The following is a 17,428-nucleotide window of genomic DNA, read 5'->3' as shown; positions in this document are numbered from 1 at the left end:
GTTAGGGTTAGGGTTAGAATTAGGGTTAGGGTTGGGATTAGGGTTAGGGTTAGGGTTAGGGCTAGGGTTAGGGTTAGGGTTAGAATTAGGGTTAGGGTTAGGGTTAGGGTTAGGGCTATGGCTAGGATTAGGGTTAGGGTTAGAATTAGGGTTAGGGTTAGGGTTGGGATTAGGGTTAGGGTTAGGGTTAGAATTAGGGTTAGGGTTGGGATTAGGGTTAGGGTTAGAATTAGGGTTAGGGTTAGGGTTGGGATTAGGGTTAGGGTTAGGGTTAGGATTAGGGTTAGGGTTAGGGCTAGGGTTAGGATTAGGGTTAGGGTTAGGGTTAGGGCTAGGATTAGGGTTAGGGTTAGAATTAGGGTTAGGGTTAGAATTAGGGTTAGGGTTGGGATTAGGGTTAGGGTTAGAATTAGGGTTAGGGTTAGAATTAGGGTTAGGGCTAGGATTAGGGTTAGGGTTAGAATTAGGGTTAGGGTTAGGGTTGGGATTAAGGTTAGGGTTAGGGTTAGGGTTAGGGTTAGGATTAGGGTTAGGGTTAGGGCTAGGGTTAGGGTTAGGGTTAGGGTTAGGGTTAGGATTAGGGTTAGGGTTAGGATTAGGGTTAGGGTTAGTATTAGGGTTAGGGTTAGAATTAGGGTTAGGGTTAGAATTAGGGTTAGGGTTAGAATTAGGGTTAGGGTTAGGGTTGGGATTAGGGTTAGGGTTAGGATTAGGGTTAGGGCTAGGATTAGGGTTAGGGTTAGGGTTAGAATTAGGGTTAGGGTTAGGGTTGGGATTAGGGTTAGGGTTAGGGTTAGGGTTAGGATTAGGGTTAGGGTTAGGGTAGGGTTAGGGTTAGGGCTAGGATTAGGGTTAGGGTTAGGGTTAGAATTAGGGTTAGGGTTAGGGTTGGGATTAGGGTTAGGGTTAGGGTTAACGTTAGGATTAGGGTTAGGGTTAGGGCTAGGGTTAGGATTAGGGTTAGGGTTAGGGTTAGAATTAGGGTTAGGGTTAGGGTTAGGGTTAGGGTTAGGGTTGGGATTAGGGTTAGGGTTAGGATTAGGGTTAGGCTTAGGGTTAGGGTTAGGGCTAGAATTAGGGTTAGGGTTAGGGTTGGGATTAGGGTTAGGGTTAGGATTAGGGTTAGGGTTAGGGTTAGGATTAGGGTTAGGATTAGGTTTAGGGTTAGAACCAGAACCAAACTCATGCAAACCGAACCAGAACCGAACCAGAACTGAATCGAACCAGAACCGAACCAGAACCGAACCAGAACCGAACCAGAACCGAACCAGAACCGAACCAGAACCGAACCAGAACCGAAACAGAGCCCAACCAGAACCGAACCAGAACCCAACCAGTACCCAACCAGAACCGAACCAGAACTCAACCAGAACCAAACCAGAACCAAACCAGAACCGAACCAGAACCCAACAGAACCGAGAAAGAGCCCAACCAGAACCGAACCAGAACCGAACCAGAGCCCAACCAGAACCCAACCAGAACCGAACCAGAACCGAATCGAACCGAACCAGAACCGAACCAGAACCGAACCAGAACCGAACCAGAACCGAACCAGAGCCGAATCGAACCAGAACTGAATCGAACCAGAACCGAACCGGGACCGAACCAGAACTGAACCAGAGCCGAACAGAACCGAAACAGAACCGAATCAAACCAGAACCGAATCGAACCAGAACTGAATAGAACCAGAACCGAAACCAGAACCGAAACCAGAACCGAAACCAGAACCGAAACGGGACCGAACCCAAGTTAACAGAACCAGAACCAGAACCAAACTCAAGCAAACAGAACCAGAACCAACTCAAGAAAACAGAACCAGAACCTAACTCAAGCAAACAGAACCAGAACCAAGCTGGAGCTAACATTATTTATGTCCTCAGGTTGGCATTGAGAAAAATCTGATGCCGCAGCTTGAATGGGCTGATCCGATTTCTCCTCTCAGTGAGTATTTGCCCTGTCTTTGAGAAGACTCTCTTGTAAGGAACAGATGAAGCCACGATACACAGCCTCCCCTCCATCACCTGTATCCTATATCCTCACATGTGATTGGCCATATGGCCGCCATGCTGACCAATCAAAACAAAGTTCTGCGATGAGCAGAGCTGGGGCTGAGCACTGTGAGAACTAAGCAGCGAAAGGAAAAATCAGAAGAGCTGGCTCGCATCGAGAGAGAGCCGGCTCTTCTGATTGACTATAAAGCATCGGCTCTCAGAGCTGCAGCTTTTGCTCATGACACATCACTAAATGTGCTTAATCTGTGTTACAATTATGAGGGGTCCTTGGACAATTTTCTCACCTGCAAGGGGTCCCTGGCTCCAAAAAGTTTGAGAACCTCTGGTCTAGATACCTCCTATGTTTGTAAAAGCGTCTTGAGATAACGTTTGTTGTGATTTGGCGATATACAAATAAAGATTGATTGATCGATTGATTGATGTTTACACTGTTTTAACTTATTAAAGAGGTAACAAAGTCACACTTAATGTCCTTTACAACTTTTAATCTGGGTAAATAGCACAGACCAGCAACAAGCAATGGATGCGTTCCAATTTACTGGATTATAACAATAAACTGGTTGGGCCCAGATTTCAACCTAACATACTCAAAACAATAAACCAAAGGAGATAAAAGCATCTCAGAATGAGTAAACCTTTGAATAGTCTCCTTTGTGTATTATTTTAGGAGATCTGGAGCTGGAGAACTTGCGACCCTGTGAGCATGACATACACTCCTGTAACAGGGGCTTATTTAGTGCCATAAATTTAGCTTTATAAATTCCAAGTTATCAGTCCATCACTTTTTTTTTATCCTGAGAGGAAAAAAATTGACAGTGAGCTCTGATGGAGCACACAGATAGACAGAAACAGCTACAGAGTTACAGCCCACTGTTTCTATTCTGGGGAAAACTGTGAATGCAGTAAAATTTGACATGATCAGGTAAAATGACAGCTGCTTGTCCAGCTGTCTACCCTCAATTCCAGCAACAGAAAGCCTCTTGGTAGCAAATAATACATGTCTGCGTGTGGTTTAGTGTGTTTGAAAAGACAGGGAGACGTTTAAAGTAAAAAAAAACAACGCTGGATCAATCAAGCTTCAGGTGTGTTTGGAGGCCAAACACAGTCACAGTCGACTAAGTTGTCTATGTAAAAAAAAAAAGCACTAAAACAAAGAGCATGTTGAAACCATGAAGTGAAGCATACCAACCAAAGACCTGCCAATCATAACACCTAAGGGCTGTTGAAGCACCCGAATTATGGCTCCTGAGCCAGCAGAAGGAAGGAAAAGCAGATTTGAAAACTGAGACAGATCTCCTTAAAAGTTCCCTTTTTACTTCAACTGCTTTGTCCAATAAACTTCTACAGTTTGAGGGAAAATGTCTCCATGTCTTCCTGTTTGTGCGTCTAAAAAATCAAATCAGTGTGTTCATTAATAAAAGAAAATATTTGGGGGAATTTTACACTTAATGTGTGGCCTGCATTTTGTAACTGCATTGCAGATCTGAGACTCTTTGGCAGAGCTGTAGCTCGTCTGTCCTATGGGAACCTCCCAGCTCCGCTTCATCAATACCATGGCCCAGTGGCAGAATATAAAAAAAGAAATCCAGCAACAAATGAGTTATGTTCAGGCTTTGGTTCACATCATTCAAATCAAGAGTACTGGGTTTGCTAGGGATGAATGATCTGGATAAAAATATGTAGTTTCTGCACACCTGAGGGTAAGAAAGGCTTAGATTCAGTGAGCATAGACACACAAAAGAACTGACAATATTTATCTTTCTTCAGTACTGATGTAGTTTTTTTTTACTGTGAACCATAGCACTCATGTGCATGCAATAATGCCTGTTTCATGTCAAAGTCTTCATCCACTTCCGCCACTGAACCTTCAAACTAAGCATAATCAGCGGACTAACGCCGGAAGTTCATATGTCCGTATGGTAAAACTTATGTCACTGAGGTTGTTGTTGTTGTTGCTGTTGATCAGACTGAGAATGTGTGCAGAGATCAGATCACACAGGGCAGGTGAGGATACGTCTGCAATGGGGATGCTAAGTAGTGGCGACTCAGGATACTGTTACAAATAACACATTAGCTGGTGAAATCTGATCCTCTACCTTAGAAAGCTGGGTCATCAGCCGGTGGAGATTCAGTGATTTTGTCATTAATTACTTTAGCTTTGGGGTTTCTCTGCTAAACTGGTTCTCAAATCTGCACAACAGCACTCACCTTTTTTTTTAGTGCTAATGCTAGCTGCTGCTACTTGTGCTTTGTATTACTTCGATGCATCTTCATTGCGATGACAGCTTTTCAGATGACTTAAAAGTTTTGCAGTGTGAGGCCTTTCTGTCTTTCTTTCTTGGAATTCTTGCAGCACATGTTTCGCATGTTGCAATCGTGTTATCCTCCTGGGAAACAGTGAGAAACACATACACACACAGGTGACGCCATTTTTACTCTCGCTAGCTTGTTGCAGCCAAGTAGCAACCTACAAGCGTGAAACATGAAGCCGATGGGGAAGTGTTAAAAACTGCAGTTTCTTAAGTGTCAGCTTGAGGCTGGTCCCAGAAGCTCTGGAAAAAACAACAGAGCTTTGGCTTTGGCGCCCCCTGTGGACGAAGTGATACCCCTATCGTTGCTGAATTAGTTATGTTTCTGACACGAAATCTCCTCCTGCTCCAATTAATAGTCAAACATTTCACTCATTAAGAATATTTGCTGCAGAAAAAGTACTAAAAGGGTTTTTCTTCGTTGTGTTGTTGATCACCTCGTCTGACACCTACCCCCTCAGAGCTGTTTCAGGGTTTAAAATTATAAAACAGAAACTGTTAAAATCTTTTCTAATGGTTTTGATTGATTTTGAGGGTCATGAATAGGCATGGTTGTTGATTTCAGCCTGTTTCATAACCACTCGAAAACTCCTCACAGGAGCTTTAATTAGTTAATCATTTATTATCAATGTTAATTAAATAATATTTTTCAATGTGGACATTCATTTTGAGAAATGATGATCAAAACTTGAACTTCTGTTTTCTTCACATTGTCATTTTTGCATTACAAGACTTAATCGCAGCCCTTGAACGCAGCACTGTGGCAGCAGACATCTAAGCTGAGGTGGGAAGTAGTCTTTGTGTTAGTTGCAAACAACTTCATTCTTGGAGCCAGGTCCTGTTAGCCAAAATAGTACTACGGAGAGCCATTTGGGAGCTGAAAGACCTGGTTCTTGCTGAGTCAAATGATCTGGATCACTAAAAACAGCTGGAATTCTCATCATAGGAGTGTCTACACCGAGGCTGATAACCTGAGAAAGAGGGAGGATCCAAACCCTGCTCTTACATGGTAGGACAATTCGCAAAAAATTGAGCAACATCATACGACCTTTGTAGATATAAAGTAATATGTGGATCTTTATGGATATGAAGTGTTTGGATTCAACCTTTTACTGGACTTGTTAAGTGCAGACTCTTTCTGTTGCAGCAGGAGGGGGACCAGACCCTCAGATTTTAACGCTAACATTAACTTCTGTTGACTTTGAAAAGAATGAACAGATTATTTGTTGTTGAAGTGAACGTCTTTCTTAATGGCCATGCCTACCTCCACAAATCAATTAATTGCCTCATCACTCTGAATGCTGCACAAAGTTGCCTTGAACACAGAAATGTAGAATTAAAAAGAAAAGCTGTATTGATTAATTTGCTTTCACATCACAGAGTGTGACGGTGCTCATGGGAAATGTAGTCTTCATCCTGTAAAATACATTACTCATTTCATCCAAAGGAGTCACCAGAATCAACACAACATGGGAGTTTCTTAAAGTGCCTTTAATATACATGTTTATTTTCATGTAGTGCTACAAATGATTTTCAGTTTTTGTAGTTGTGTTAGTTTGTTTTGCAATAATCAGACATTAAGGAGTCTTTTAGGTCTATGACAAAGAATGCCAAAAGAATAACCATTACCTTCAGTATATAAAAAAAAGACTATCGATATGGAAATGGAAAATCCACATATTGTCTGCACAGTTTTCCTCTACAATATCATTACTACAAGGATCCCTCATGTCTGATAATATTAAAGGAACTCTACCATTTGGTAAGTACACTTGTCTGCCGTCTTAATCAGATTTATGCAGGAAGATCAATAACAATTTAGTCTCTGCACTGGGTGTGTGGAGATGTGTTTTGTCTGCCTTTGCTTTGCACAGAAAATGTTAGCAAGCAGGATTTGTTGAAACAGCTTGGCAAAAAAAAGCTGTCGTATTTGTCAAAAATAACACTTTTTTTTCAATCATTGTTATTTCTACTGAGGTGTGTAAGGAAAACAAACAGGGACCCTGCTTCCTGTTGGCTCAGAAGCAGAAGTCATGTGTGTCCAACACTTTCTCATCATCATGGCAGTGGGACAAGGTATGATGGCATGACAGACCTGGTCACAGATGGTACACTTAGGCGCCTCAGAGGCTGCCCGCTGACAGGACACACACGTTACACAAGAAACGCTGCTTCTGCTTCGGACACAGGTCTTCCTCTTTGCAAACATCTCTTATGCAATCCTTGGAAATCTGGCACACTTCTTCATATATCTGAACAGTTGAAGTGAGAAAATGTATGACTGGTATTTTGGTTTCTAGGTGACCATTTCTACAGAAATCAAAGAATTCTGAATGTGAGAAACCAGACTTGTTTTGAATGTTGGATTCACAAAGCCCTGGATGGGAAACACGCCGAAATTCATTCACTGAAAAGAAGAGAAACTCGTAGCATGTTACACAAAGCAAACAGTAAATTCAGATTTTGACAAAACATTAAAGATGCCCACAGCCGTTGATGCTACAGATAATTGCTCTCAGTGGCGGTAGATCAGAGTTTCTATTCTGCAGGGAGATTCTCAACCGCCTCTTTTTTCTTGCTCTTTCTAAATTGACCTTATTGACTCCATCTCTGTCTCTTTCTTGTGATAAAGTGCTTTTGGCAGATCTCATTAAAAGCTAGACGTTACATCTAAAAGAGGCTTATGGCAGATCTCCCCAAGGCCTCGCATCTCTTTAGCAACATGGAGAAGTTCTTGAATCAATCAGAAATTTAAATGCTCCTGCTGTTCCCGCTCCTGACAGTCTTCAGACAGTCCTTCGTCATAGTGGATTGAGAGGATGATAATGACCTTTTAAAAGCCAAATATAAAGTAGTAAAGTCACTGAAATGAGCTCTGTGTTAAATCATTAGAACTTTGTAATCACTATAAAAGCCTCTTTGAGTTATTTAACCAAACCATGGGAATGGATATATGGATGATAATGTCAGATGGTCTAACTTCAAGATCAACTGTAATAATTCTGTTGATCATACCTTCATTAAACCCAATCATAAATTCATCAATCAATCAGTTTTAATTTGTAAAGTGTCAAAAGATAACCAAAGTTCTCTCCTCCCCAAAAAAGGAGGCCTACTGAGCTCTTTGTTATATTATTTATTGGCCCGACAGGGGTCCACCTTGAGCAAGCCTTTGGCAACATTTAGCATCAGCTGCAAGGAGAAGTTTCCCTTTGACAGGTCAGAAACTGTGAGTAATCTTCAGGTCAAGTCTGTAGTTTTTCTTTCATGCAAACTACCAGCTCAAATAAAGATACTTCCATCAATGTGTGAGCACACAAATAAAGAAAAACTGAGCTGGCATGGACAGGACAACCAATTCTGCTCAAGGCAACTAAACAGCTATTCACTCACTGCCTCAAACTTTGATACCCACATACATGCCACTGTCTAGGAATATTGTATAAAGTTTGGTGATCTTTTATCCAGTCTAGCAAAATCACAAGGTCAAAATCTATTTATTTATTTATTTGGTTTTGTTCCAGAAGAATCATCAACAAAAATAAAGACTTTCCCATCAGTGTATAACCTTGCAGAGGTAGTTCATTTGTTTGCTTGTTCCATCCCAAAGATAGATAGACCATATGTCTAAGTGGGACCCCATGAAGATAGACAAACCTGTTGGTATGTATATGGGACCCCTTGGTGGGTGCTTACACACCTGTCGTTTGTTTGCTTTGTTTGCTAGCATGGCTTTAAACTCTCAGACTTAGTTCCTTGTTGATACAATTTTGTTTATCCTATCTGTGAAGTGTAATGCTGCTCTTTGAAAGTATCTGGTGACAGTTTAATCTGTAATCAGAGAGGCACTGTCGAATTGTCTCCAACCACTCATGAGGGTTTCAAAAAGTGGAACTCTCTGGAAGAAGTAACAACAAAACATCCTCTCTCCATCAGTATACAGTAAATAAAACACTGATGTTTCAACCATTTAGATGTGTGACAGTAGCTGACAGTGTGTTCTGCCATCCATGAAGAAACTGCAGGCAAAGGGGAGCTGTGAGAGGAGTGTTTGACAAAACCTCATAGACTGCAAAAAGAGGGGGAAATATACTTCCAAACAGAATGTACAAACGCAGAACAACTTCGGGATGCTTTCCAAAATCCCCAGAATTTCAGGATTTCACAAAGAAGCAAAGTGCAATCTTTTTCTGGGGGAAATGGCAGCTTGTGATGTAGAGCTGCTAAATAAAGTACTTCACTCTCCAGACTGAATTAGATATTAGAGTAACAAAAACAAAGAGATTATATGAAAGTCACTGCAGGCTTTTCTTTCAATTTATTGCTTCAAATCCTCGTACTTAATCATGTTGAGCAGAAATAATATGATTACGATGTAAGCCTAATTATTTCTGACATATAACAGATTCTTTCAATATCATAATACAACAAAAAGTACAGGAAGTGCCTGGAAATATCTCTTAGAAAGTTATAAAATAATTCAGATGGAAAGGGAATTAAAAATATATAGAAATATGTCTCTGAAGTTTTATTAAGTAAATAAAAAAACTTAAAAAAAAACTTGTGAAACTTAAATTTGTATTTCAAAGTGCATTGAAATGACTTGCATGAATTTTATATGGGTTAGTGGTGTCTTTGCAACTTCAGTGTGGGGGCTTGTAATGTTTGTGACCTCGGAAATACTGCCTTACCTCCAGAACTCAGCACCGCCATCTCAACCGGAGACTCTCCTCCTGCTCCAGGCTGCTATAACTCCTGTGGTATATGGGAAACAAGATAATGTTGTGGGCGAGACATTAGGTATGACATAGTGGTGAGTAAAAACAGACCCAGGTAAAGACACACATGCAGCAAAAGTATAACCCTTTTTTTTTGTTTTAAGTTATATTTTTTTGCCTTTTTGCCTTTAATGGACGGTACAGCTGAAGAGAGACAGGAAATGTGGGGAGTGGAGAGCGGGGGAGGACATGCAGGAAGGGGTCGACCAGCCGGGAATCGAACCGGCGACCCCTGCGACGAGGACTGTAGCCTCTGTATGTGGGGCGCTTAGACCGCTAGGCCACCAGCGCCCCAAGAGTATAACACTTTTTAATCAATTCTTTTTATCGATGATTGGAAAATAAAACGATACAGATAAATGACTAAATGCTGAATATCTGTTGACCCCCTGTTTGTTCGGTCAGTTTGTTTGAAAAGGATGTTGAGCCGGAGCTGTGCCTCCTTCAAAGCCAAGCTTTGAGTCTTCAGGTAAGCTCAACTCCAGATATGTCAGTGCTGGAGACAGTGTTTTTCAGTGCAGAGTCACACATCTCTAAAACGTCAGTGATTCTTTGTTGATAAACCCAGCTTCCTTCCCTTGTGTCACTTGTTTTCCTTTGTCTCTGATTTTCGAAAAAGAGACTATTTCTTGCTCCAAATTCTCTTGACCTCCATACTGCTGAGTGGTGCTTTTCTCTCTGATCTCATTTTCAATCAGCACAGTTGGACGGGCTGAAATCAGAGCAGTGGGTTTCTGAATTCCCTCCTGCTGCTTGAATTGAATAACTGTCACTGTGTTTACCAAAATTCCTGCCTGCTCCCGTTTATTTTGGCTTACAAAGGACAGAGGATTTGCTTTTACAGTGAGGTGGTTCTAAAACAAGGAAAGGAAATCAGCTGCTTCCTCTCTTCTTCAAAGCAAAGTCCCTTCTTTCAGTCTGTCTTTGTGACAGGTTCTACTTTACACACAAATTTGTTCTCAGACAAAGCCATCTGGAGGTGTGTGGACTCTGCTGTTCGCTATGACTGTGAGGAATGACGGTCAGCTCCCTGGTGTCCTTGATGACTAAAGTTTCTTGTATGAATAAGAGTGTCCAACCTGCAGGCGGATGTGCCGGTGTCACCCGTGGTTTTGGAATATCATTGCCAAAAACAAACCAGGTGTATCTATGATGGTATTCAAAAATATTCATGCCTAACTTTCCTCCAAAGGGCTGATATGTTGATGTGTAATTTGGTGCCTTTGTGTTGCCATCACGCTGTGGCAATAACAGCTAATGATATCTTACATTTCATTTGACTCATTATTTTACTTGATGCATAAAAATGTCCGCTATGACTAATAAATGTGACCCATCCTGGATTTTAAAACACTTAATTCTGCATGTTTCTTATATGTTACTGGCTCCACACCATGAAAACAAACTTTTGTCAATGAAGTTTTCAGTCCAAGTTGTCAGTATGTACAGAGTGTTACATTAAAAGGCCTTAAAAGAAGACATGAGTCTATGAAAGAGGATTATTCACACCAGCTCGCTCTGAGCAACTTGTTACTGAGAGGTGAACCATTTGATGTTTGAGCCCTGGAGGTGAATGAAGAGGAGCGTTGACAGGAGTCTGAGCCTTTAGTCACTGAGGACCCTCGGGCAGTATAGAGCTGAGAGTGTGCAGAACAAGAATCATCTCACACACAAACATACAGTAGGTGAAAGTGCTCCTACTGGAAGTGATACTGGTTACTCCTTGAAACAATAACTGAGAAAAAAGATGAAATACAAATGGACACAAATCAAAGCAAGACATTAAAGACACTATAAATGAATGTGAGATGTGAGGTCTAATGACCCTGGTGCTGTAGTCCTGTAAGCCTCTGTTATGTGGTGCATTATAATTTATCTCAGGAGAATTATTAATATCAAACTACAAAAATCCTCCATTAATGTCAGGGCCCTACTTTCAAAACTTTATCCTGTGTTAGATATTATATTTATATTATGTAATCATTATGATTGATGTGCTCATATTTAAGCTGAATTTCAATTTGTTATTCAAGGTGGAGCTTGTTTAAATGTTTAACAGAATGTTTGGGTTATTTTACCATCCTATGTTAACTGAAATGTCTTACCTGTAAAATCTTAAAGCTAGAAACTCCAAAGTAAGCATTTCATTAAAGGTTCAATATTTACCCAGAAATCTAATTGCAGAAAGTATAGCCTACAGGAGTTCCCAAAGTTTTCAGCCCACGACCCCCATAAATATAGGTGCCAAAGACTTGCGACCCCCACTGTCCCTTGAAGTGATTAAATGCAGCTTCATACTTAATTTAGCTGGTCTGCAGAAAAGTAGCCACCTACATGCACATGTGGCTGTTTCCTGTGCTGTTATGAATTACTGCTGCTACTGATGCTTTTGTTAATTAACTGTTAACTAACTGTAACCTTAGGAGTCATCTAAAGAAAGGCAGGAAACTAATGAAAAAAAATGTATTTACAAGGTTTTATTTCTGAATGAATTACTTTAAAAAATATATATTTTACAGTAATGGCAATATACAACATTTTAGATTACTTAAAAAAAAAAATCTTGCAACCCTAATTAGTGTCTGGTGACCCTCCAGGGCAGGGGTCGGCAATTAATTTTCCCAAGGGGCCCAAGAGAGACAGGGACTGTTTAGCAGGGTTGGAGAAAAAAATGAACTCAGCTCTGTTCAACATAAGTTATAGCTTTTTATTAAAAGCAGCAAATATTTGGTTTTGACTAGAAACTCAAAACATTTGAGGTATCATGAAAACAGGCATTGTGAAAATACCAATATTGTAACACTCTTCCATAAATATTTACAGATTTGAAAATGTGCACATATTTGCAATATTTCAATCATAACATCAGCTTAACTAAATACTATGTAAACAGTGCTATTGCTATTTTAATTGTGGTCTGATGACTTCATTTCTTTGATTTTTTTCAGTGAGAGAAATCTAGTCTGTGTTAACACCATACAGTCTATGGTCTCGACCCCCACTTTGGGAACCCCTGGCCTATAAGACAAAATAAAAATTAAGGAAGAGTAAAAACAGTCGAACATAAAAAATACTATAATGAAGTACTTGCGCAAATGTTCTTAGCTACTTCCCACCTCCTAAAAAATCGTGACATTTGGATTTATTATGTTGGCTTTACAAAGTTTCACAACACCTCCTTTATTTTTATTTTCATTCACTCTCTATCCTCTTTCCATTTCCTTCAATATTTTTTTGAAACGAGTGAAAAGTACCTAAAATTGTCATCCAAGCCCATTAAACTTTCAAAAATCTTCTTTTTAATAGATCAAGATGTGCCTAAATGAATATTAATTTATTTATTAAAATAAAAAAAATAAAAATTTAAGTTCCTTTTCTTCACCAGTGTTAGTGTGTTTCATCGTCAAGTAAGTGAAACAGCGCCTCTCTTGGTTTTCAGTTGTAGGTAATGTCTCCATGTCTAAGTGGTCAAAGACGGTACTGCACCCTTAACGTCGAGGCCGTCGTCTTTAATTAACTGAACACATACAGGTGCGGCTGTTGATGATTTTGTACTAATTTAGAGTAAAGTTTGAAACAAACACGTGTGACACTGCTCCTTGAAGATAAACGGTGTTATTGACTGAAACTCAAGTTGTATTTTTAACACAAAATAAATTGACTGGAGTATTTAATTAAATGCAAAAAACTATGGACTGTTGTGCAAAGTGAGCTCGCAGTAATAAGAGAAGAGGCATCAACACAGCAAAAGGTGTTATTTTGGAAAACACGGATATGGAGTGCTTCATGCATGAAAAAAAAGGCCTTCCAAACTACCAAAGGTAGGACAAAACACCAGATTTAGCTAAATAACTGCTGTGTGTTTTACTGTGTGGCTGACATGGAGGACATGTTACCTGCTGTGCTATGTTGTTGCTTGTGATCATTTTAAATACTGAATTAAACCTACATTCAATTATTGTAAGATTATTTATTTATTTTAGAAGCATTGCTGTATTTTGAGAAGCAGTCTAAAGTAGGCTTTACAGTGCTTGTCTGTAAGATGAAGTGGAGCTGGAATATAAAGATGCTTTAATGTAAATACCTAAGTAAAGCATCTGCATCCCAAATGAGTTCTTTATTAGGTTACTTGAGTTGAAGGACTTTGTTACATTTTGCTATTGGTCCCTCTGAGACTCTTAAGTGGTTTCCTTTTATTTGTTGGTTATTTGTTGGTCCATCACTTGTCCATTATCTGTGTGTTATGATTGTTTGTGGCCTTGACAAGAAGCCGGGATACTGTTAGCTTTGTCAATGTTGTTTACAGTATGCTGAAGATATAAATAAGAGCATGTAAGTCTTGGATATGCTACATACGGCAGAGGATGAAAAAATATAATATTTAGAGGAGGAGGTTTGAGATTTTTTTCTCAATATTTCAATATTTTGACTTGTTTTTATTTTCACTTCCTCCTCTCATTTTGTCCCTCTCATCCCTGGCCCTAATACTCAACCTTAGCCACATGCAGTGACACCTCCCTGCTTTTTGATCCATGCATTTTTTGGTGAGTTTTGAAGATCCCCTAGTTTTCCAAAGATCCGTGAATGTATCAGAGTTTAAGATCTGCATTCTGTTTGTGTGCTTAGTTACATGAAGCAAGTGTAAGTCATGTATCTCTGATATGTGCAAGTGAAGATAATCTGTTGTGTGTTAGTCAAACTAACTTTTACTCATTGAATGTTAAAGATTTTGCCGCAATTGCAAAGTGTTAGTGATAGTTGTGGAAAATAACAGATTATCCTGCTTTATCAGACACAGCAAATTGCTTATTTGCAGTTCATTTGACAGCCTCAGTCAAAGAACCAGTCCCCAGTCTGTTCATGGTGTCATCCCTGGATTCCAAAAGCAAGAATCAGAACTACTGAAAGATTGTCCTCCCTTCTCCTTTCAGTGTGCAGATCATCTCTCTGCCCTCTCTATTTCTGACTGTGCGTGTTCCTTTGCTCAGCCCAGCACCAGATGAGGCCACCATGCTCCTTGGTGCTGCTCTGTTAATACAAAGCAGCGATTAGACTGACTTCAGCCCCCTCATTCATTTGAAGACCAGAACAGCAGCACAGCAGGGATGTCATCACAGAAAGATCAGGAAAATAAAAAACTGGGTCATCCAGCAAAAAGTTTGAATCTGGCTTAACTTTGGCTCAACTTTTGCCAGTCTGCTACATCATCTGGCAAGGTCCTTGATTTGGCAGATCAGACATGAGCACACAGACATTCCTCTATGTGTAAGAAAGACGTATTTCAACGCTAGAAACGATAATTACAAATATGATAACTTGCCAGAGTTGTAAAAGTCCTGTGTGGTAGTTTTTTTTACAAACAGCTGTGGAGCAAACTTCAAACTCTGGATGAAATCTCATGACTTAACTTCTCCAGATGCGACACGCCCCATCCAAGGTAATGTTGTTTTACTGCAGGGCTTTCAGACATCAGAAGGAAATGATACAGAAGCTTTCATCACCACATTTTTATACCTTTGTGCCTGGAATAGCAGTAGCTAGAGGTATTATGTTGATGTTTTAAAGCCCCAGTCTTATGAACAACAAATCTCAGGAAGGCTTGGAGGGGGGATTTTAATATTTGGCACAACGTCCATGCTAACTCCAGAACAAACTCATTAGATGTTGGTGGTGAAAGGTCAAAGCTTAGGATCAGTGGGACTGGATGTCTGTCCTTTCCTTGGACAGACATGAATGCTGGGAAGGAATCTTAGCACAGCTGGTCTATTTCTTTGATTTTTCTCAGAGAGATAAAAGGAGCAGTTTTTAACATTCTCCATAATAATGGAAAGATCACTGTACATGCACAGACACTGAAGCTGTGATATGATGCCAGACTGACCCCTGAATGGGGCTGCATTGTTGACTGATGAATAACAAATTAAGAAGTTACATAAAACTACAGTAGCTAAAAGATGTGAGGCAGCCTTGTATGCAGGGGCTGGAGTTTAGAATCTAACTTACCTGAATATTTGTGTGAATAATGGCCGCGGTTGTTAAAAACGTATCACTCTTGCACTTCATCAGAGACTTTGTTGAGTAATGCCTTCTTTTTGTACCAGCAGCGCCTATTTTCCATTCAAACCTAATACAGTTCAGTGTTTGAAGCACTCAGCGTCCTCAGCACACAAACGCCCTCAGTGTTAGCTTTTTTTTTGGTCATTGCCCTCACAACACTCTCCGTTGAAAAAAGTTAACTTTTTGGAACACTCCTTCACTCATCGGAGTCCCTTCTTGACCTTCAGTAACCAATCAGACTCAAGGAGGGGCAGGACTTCTGACAACAACTCAGCAAACTCTTGTCTTATTCTTGTACAATTTCCAGGTCTTGAGATTTCTGTCAACTGCTTCTTACATTTTCTTTGCAAAATGTAATTAAATACAAAGACAATACACAGCACACAGACAATTTTAAAACGGACTTAGCAGCCACCACCTAGGGAAGAGGAAGTGCTTTGTTAACCAAGCAACAGTAAGCTCCAGTGAGAAGCACTCTAAAAGTAAAGGCCCGAGTGACGTAAATGTTCAAAACAGAGTTAAAGGACACAGGCCCTTACTTAAACTCTTCCATGTAACTGATTCTGAATCCTAAATCAATGCTCGCACATTACCAAACCACTACTATGATAAGCTGTGTCTACCTTCTTTTCATGTCTTTGCAGTATTGAGGGTGAAATGGTTTTGAACTTGATGGGACATGATGGTGTTGCAATAGCTGCTGCCATTTTGCTGTGTTTTGTTAACCTGTCACTGTTTTGAATGCACAACTTTCAGCAGAGATAGTAAAGATGTGAGATGGCTCACTCTGCAGCGACTCTGTAAAATGATGCTATGTTTGCTTGTAGTTTGAAAAGTATGCAATGACATATCCGACTAATTATCCATAACTTGATTTGTTGGCATCCATTTGTCATGGACTTTTGTCAACAGTGTGGACTTATCATTGCAGCCCTAGCAGCATGGTTCAACCTCATCTAGCCTTTCATTGTAGGGAGCAGTGAAATATGGTGAATCCTCCAGGTGGGAATAATGCTGCACACTTAGTCTTTCCATAGAGGGACTCACAGTGTTGCACTCTGTCACACACATTAAAATAAAGAGCTTTAGAGGAAAGTTTAGACTTGATCAATCACTGGAGACATGGGGCAGGGATGCTTAAGTCTGAGTTTAAGAAAAGCAATGACACTTAAGTACAGTTGGATGTTCAAGGTTCAGCACTGGAGAGTTGAAGAGGGATCTCAGAAGCTTTTAGACAATTCGACAAGCACTTGATTTGAAGCACACTGACACCTATACCCACAACTCCATTCTGTAAGTCTGTAAGTCTTCTTCTCATGCTATAAAAGTTTGATCAGGCCAGCCGATTCCTAATCCTGTCAAATCACTGACTTCCTGTCAGATGACTGAGAAAAAGACTGCTGTGAATTTACTCAATAACAACACCCCCAAAGTCAGTGTTAAATGGTGCTTATTCTTTGCTACAAACACTAAAATCCTAATAATTTCTCATGTAGAGCAAGCATATTATCTTCATGTTTGCTTATCACATCCAGTAAGCCTCGTCTGCTGATATTTAACAGACAGATTCCATGGCAGAGGTCCAAAACAAGCTTATCTGCCACCTGAAAGCATGCTGACATCTCTTAATGCATTGCAAAATTAACCAAAACATCCAGATTTGTTTTTCACTGCACACAAACTCCATCTGTGACAGTAGTCTCCCAAAATACAAAAAAGGAAGAGTGAGATGTTATCAAAGTGTATTACAGAGAGAAAAACATGATAATCGCTGCAGATGTTCCTACTAACAAATGTTCAAACATTGTATGCAGCCAGAATCGTGAGTTTGAAGCCACAGGCATCTGGTCTCACATCTCCTCACTGCTATACGTCTGCAGGAGCAGCAGAGAGGGCACACATCCCCGCCCATCCCACATCTACAGCTCCAACAGCTCTGAAGTCAGCCCCACCGCCACGCTGAGCCTGACAGCTCACTGAATTGACAAAGATTTGGATATTTTGCCTGAAGCACAGGCGTTTTGTGGGTTACAAGCTGCACAGCAGCAGCCATTTTTCAGAAATGTGTCAACATGTTTGAAATATGGCAGAGTGATACCTCAGAAGTGCATGTGCTGGTGAAAAGACAGTTTGAGAAACGAGGGAGAGACAGCCAAACTGAGGCCTATTGTGAGCACTCCAGTTGCTTTTTTAATAAACAAACTGCCTGAAAACTTTACAAAAACATAACTGTCACTTTGAAGGGCTCCAGCAGGGTGAAACAAGGTAGAAC

At 40.3% G+C, this 17,428-nt stretch overlaps 1 long non-coding RNA gene across 1 annotated transcript in view; it reads left to right on the top strand.

The window, feature by feature from the left end:
* Positions 1–12,611: 12,611 nt before the first annotated feature.
* The window catches only part of LOC117831670, a 209,307-nt gene continuing 204,490 nt past the window's right edge, over positions 12,612–17,428 (top strand). The window contains exon 1 of the long non-coding RNA XR_004635043.1: positions 12,612–12,920. This is a non-coding gene — a long non-coding RNA (uncharacterized LOC117831670). The remainder of the gene's footprint in view (positions 12,921–17,428) is intronic.

The sequence above is a fragment of the Notolabrus celidotus genome, chromosome 19, assembly GCF_009762535.1.
Source record: "Notolabrus celidotus isolate fNotCel1 chromosome 19, fNotCel1.pri, whole genome shotgun sequence".
Lineage (NCBI taxonomy): Eukaryota > Metazoa > Chordata > Actinopteri > Labriformes > Labridae > Notolabrus > Notolabrus celidotus.
This window is presented reverse-complemented; position numbering and strand designations above follow the sequence as displayed.